Genomic DNA, 5490 nt, shown 5'->3' with positions numbered 1-5490 from the left:
AGCTTTCTCTTGTTTGGAAATCCAATCACTGTCCTGATTTTGGTTGTTTAGTGTGTCTGCAAAAATCAATCAGGTTTTCCCAAAATCCCTTTTATAAAGAAAATACTTGGTTGCTTAGTTGCTTCTGGTAGTGACTTTATCTCAAAGCCAACGACCTTCCCTCCCACTTCTTGGTGCTGCCAAATAACCACACATGGGAAGAGGAAGGAAGAGTGCAAATGTGACGTCAGCAACTGAAGGCAGACATGGGGCCAGGTCATGCGCCCACGGCGAGGCGGGGAGCGTCACTCAGTGTGGCAGGGAGAGGCGGCTTTTGAAGTCAAAGACTTGGATTCAAGCCCCACCTTATATCTATTCACTGAGGTGTGAACCTCAGTTTTTTTGACCATAAGTGGGAAGCTGATGCTTGGAAAAGAAGGCTGGCTGAGGCTCAGCCCAGATGAGATGGAGCACAAGTTGCCTTTGTCATGAGCGTAAGGATCTGGGCGAGTGTCTCCCCTTTCTTGGTGGGAGGAGAAAGCAGTCTCCCAGTGTCCCCCAGTGCCATGGGAGGACAATGGAGGTTGATTTGGCATCTGTGTCCCATGCCTGCAGCCCCCACTGCTGGGTACAAGTTGCTGGGTTCTGATTCACCCTCCTGGCTAGTGGAGTAGGATTTGGAGTAGAGTCCTGAAGAGTATGATAAATCCTGCCTACAGCTGCACCAGAATGACTGTCCCCCATTCCATCCCAAATCTGTGGCTCCCCAAAGGCTCAGGACAAGCACCCACAGCACAGTGCTGCTCTCAGAGGGTGTGTGAGCATGGTGTCTGCTGTGAGGAAGGAAGTCCACGGGGCTGCGCCGGCTTGTTCATGAGGGAAACTGACAGAGCTTCGAGGACATCCTGAAGTCACCAGGGGGAGCTCAGGCGGGTAGGGAGGACCAGTTATGGTATAGAAGCTCCACTGAGGTGTCACGGAGGCTCCAGTGGTCACCTGGGGTGGGGGTCTGCATTTGGTTAGGGAGGGATACAAAAGGGACCCTGAGATGTCTGTGGAGCACCACATATTCTTCTGTTTACTATCAAAGATGAGTCACTCCATCCGGTCCTCAGCGGTCCAAAGAAGCATCTCTTCCAGACCTCACGTTCTAATGAGGCTGCCCCCAGATGGACGTGAACACCAGAAAGAAGCCTCTCAGGCTTTGAGCCACCATCCAAGGCCCCACAGGTCCAAGCAGCCCCACTGTGGGGATACCATTATCCCCTCAAGCATGGGTTGGGTGCACTTTCCCGTCAGCTGAAGGCAGGTAGCAGCTGAGCTACGGCCTTGCCATTACCTACCTGGAATAGAGAATTGGCCTTTGCCCAGCAAGTATCAGCCACACAGTGCGTATACACTGAGTGACTCTCAGAGGGCAGGAAAGGACCATGGGCGCAGGACTTGGTGGTGAGGTCTGAGAGCCCGAATCCGGCCCACGGCTGCTTTTGTCTGTCTTGTTAGAATCCAGACTCGCCATTTGTGGACAAAGCTGAGTGCCTGTGACAGATCCCTTATGGTCTCTATCCCCTAAATACTGACTGTCGGACCTGACGGGAAAATGGTGCCAACCCTTTTGGTCTTATGGGAGAAACAGGACTGTGCACTGTTATAGCTGCTTCTTGGCTGCGGGTTGTGATGGCGGGTGGAGAGGGGCAATGCTGGCCGGGGCTGGCTGCCCCGTGAGGGCTAACGGCGACTGGTGGACCAACGCTTAACTTTGAAGTTTCTGAAAGTGGCCGTGGCAATAGCATTGGTGATGGGCTGCCAGATGCCAAAGTCAGAGAGGAGCTCGGGCCAAAGTGTGGCATTTGGCAGCCCTTCTCAGGGGCCACCCTTCTGAGCACTCACCTGAGTGTGACTAGGTCTTAGAGCTTCCTGCTGAGCAGGGCCAGACTGCATGGAATCCCAAAATGAGGCCAGAAGAGGGAAGGAGCCCTGTCCTTCACCAGACAGCACCACTGTTGCACCTGGCTCTCCTGTACCCCTTCTTAGCGCCCTCCCCAGAGAAGGTAGGGAAATGCCCAGCTCTCACTGTGCTTTTTGGAGTGCTGCCCCTCCTCCCTCCACTGTCGGGGTTGTAGAGAGGCTATCACGGGCAGAGTCTCAAGGTGGGAACGACGTGGCGAGGCGATATTCTAAAAATTGGAGAGCGGGAGCGAGGAAGACACGGGAGTCAGAGTTGGATGCAAATCTTCCTTCTCTGCCTTCAGCAGAGGTTTATTTTTATACATTAGGAGTAAGTAGGATGATATCCGCACAGGAACTGGGCTGAGAGATTATAATCATCTTTGTTTTTCCTAAGAACAGTTTGGGGTTGTTTTGACCCTTGCTTGAGATTACCACATTCTAAAATCAATCAAGGTAAAAAACAGGTACATAGTGCACAAAATCTATGATTAATATTACTATAGTGGAGATAAACTAAGATAGAAGTCCCTGCCACCTTATCTACTATTTAATGGGTTTGTTTTTCTGCCTTAATCATTCTGGGAGACAGAAGAGGAAATTCCTTGCTAATCAAATCTCTGCATAGGAGACATAGGTGGGTTTCTTTATCTAAAGACTACATAGAATCCTGAAAAACTAGCCAGAAGACTTTTGTGGATTCCTTTAAGGTGTAGTAGGTGGAAAACTTGATTAGTTTAAAAAACAAGCAAACTGGATGAATTTCCACATCTAAAGGCCAAACAATAGGAAGTTTGAGTAATTCTTTAAAAAGCTGAATAGAAGGCTAGGTGAGATAATAGAATGATAAGATTTGGGTTATCCTCCATCCGGCAATGAGAGAGACTTTGCAAAAACAGCCCTTTTGCTTTTATTTATCAGTCAGTAGTCAAGTCACTTGACTTCAGGGGAATTTTTTCACCCTGGTGCAGGGCTTGCTTGTCAAGGCAGGCAGGCCTTGTGTGGCTGAGGCAGTCCAATTGTAAGCTGAAAGTTGCTCAGAATATTTTGATATTACGGTTATACAAAAAAGGGAGGTCATAACATAAGTTAGCGTGGAAAGTCTGATTTTTCAGAGCAATTCCCCTCCATCCGGACCGTGTCTGACGACAGAGGTTGCATAGCTCGTGTCACTCCACCCCACTTTTTTTTTTTTTTTAAAGATTTATTTATTCATACAGAACTGGGGTATAAGCCAGAGGTGCAGGGGCAGTGAGAGACTTCACCAGAGACAGAGCGGGGAGCAGAACAGGCAGATGGACGAAGTACACTGCTGAGGGGAGCAGCGGGTGGGTCAGGAGAGGTCTGCCACGCCATGTGGTCACCTCGGGGCAAGCGGGGATCCAACTCGCACTGAAGCTGCTGCAGCCAGCTTGCAATGCTGCATCCTAACCCCTTGCGCCACTAGGGAGGCCCGACGCCCCTATTTATTAGCTGAGCATCCCAGAGATGCTCTCACATCAGAGAGGAGACTTTGACCCCGATGAAGGCTCCGAGAAAGACTCAGAGAAGTTGAACCTTGATGCGGCTGTGGAGGAAGACGACTTATTTGAGCGGCAGTTGCCAGAGAGAACGGCTTCTAGGCAGGGCAGAGAGGAGTGTGGGGAGGTGCAGGGAGGCGTGCAAGGGCTAGCGGCTGGCCTGCGAGGCAGAGCGAGCAAGGGAAGCAGCTGCAGGGACGAGACGGGAGCTAAACCATGAAGCAGACCGAGCCTGTGTGCTTGGGTTTTATTCTGAAGGCCGTGAGAGGCACTAACAAGATGGGAGCAGGCTGAGCTCTGTGGTTGAGAAATTAAGTGTTGCAGCCATGGAAAGTGAGGTCCAAAGTGCAGAAACTCCTCAGTCTGGCACTGATGGTGGGAAGGGAACCAGGGTGGTGGGAGTGGACCAGAAAGAAGAGGTGCAATTCCACAGACGAGGCAGCAGCGCTGAAAGGAAATGTGCAAGGCTGAGGATGTAGTGGAGGTGTGACGACTGGGAAGAAAATGGTGCGTGTGGATGGGAATGTGGAGTGACTGTGGGTCCACCTGCAAGTAGTTAGAGCTATCGATAAGAAAGAAGAGACAGACTTGGGAAGTGGGGGCTCACTTCCGTGTTAGCTAAGGTGAAGGGAAGACCTGTCATCTAGGGGAACGTTTAGAATGAAAAGAAAAAGCAGCTGAGCCTGGAATCTCGGCCGTGTCTGCTCTGAAGGGTGAGCAGAGGCAGAACCTGCAGGACACAGCCTTCTCCACTCACTGCTCAGCTCATTCATCTGCTCAACAAATACTGGGCACCTGCCGTGGGCAGTTCTGTGTACCAAGGGCACAGAGAGAACAAATCCTGCTCCCCTCACCCTGAGTTTATGGTGAAAGGGGATCCTCAGGAAAATGGGGAGGCCTGGTTAGGAGGAGGTTCAGGAACGGCAGGTTCTGATGGTGCTACAGCACAGAAGGCTGAGAAGTGGGGGTCGGAGAGGACAGGGATGAGGGATGCCCGCTGGAGGACAGTGGCACAAAGTGGGGGTTGCCTCCTTGCTCTATATTCTTTCTCCTGCCTCCCCTCAGAAAACACTGCAGGATACCTCATCGCGGTTACCTCTGTAGCCATGGCAACCGCAGGGCGTGGCTTTGTTGTATATTCTGGAAACTAAGTGAGGAAGCCACCGTTTCATCCAGTTAGTGCTAATTAGGCTCTCAAATGCCGTTTCTTAAAACATTCTCTTAAAGTTTCGTCATGTTTTCTCATTCAGAATTTACTTTTCACATACATTTTATTCAGAGGGGTCCCAGACCACAATACATGAAAACACAAAATAGTAAGATGTGAAATAAAATTGTTCTGTTATCTGCTTACAAAAGTATTCACTGTAACACTTTCGGAAATACAGTAAAAGCTCGTTACTCATTTACCCATCATTCTTAATATTCTGTTGTTTTTCTTCCCAATCCTGTTTTTAGGCACGTTTTGCTACATTTAGAAATAGTTGTGTAAACATCCTGTTTACTAACTAATAATATCATGAATATTTCCCATGTCACCAAGTAAGATATAAAAACATTTCATTATCACAAGCTCCACGCTTTAACCGTGTCTATGCCGCTCACATAGGCTCTTGCTAATCTTTACTGTAATGCATCATTTATTCCTTTTGGACCCATAAATTCTTCTCCCTGAACATGAAGATCATTAAATCCACTCACACCTCAAAATAACTAATTCTGTATTTCCCCAGATTCCTTATGCTTAAATTAGTGTGTCTCATACATTTCAGGATGATACTTACACAGTTAAGAGAGCATGCTGTCTTTTGTCTCAAAATGCAAGTTTTAAATATCTGCTTTGTAAACTCCAGTTTTAAGTGAAGAAGTTGGACCCAAACTGCATTTTTTTTTTATTTTTTTTTTGAGTTGGATTATCAAGAATGTATTTTTTTTATATCCATGTGACTTCATTTTTTTTTATTACAAAGTTTATTTTTACATCATTTTGCACATTTTTTTTTCCATCTCGATTGTAATCCCCGCGGGTTTCCCATCACCAGAT

This window comes from Condylura cristata, unplaced genomic scaffold, assembly GCF_000260355.1.
Source record: "Condylura cristata isolate star-nosed mole 26May11 unplaced genomic scaffold, ConCri1.0 scaffold00020, whole genome shotgun sequence".
Classification (NCBI taxonomy): domain Eukaryota; kingdom Metazoa; phylum Chordata; class Mammalia; order Eulipotyphla; family Talpidae; genus Condylura; species Condylura cristata.
Note: the sequence above shows the minus strand (reverse complement) of the source record.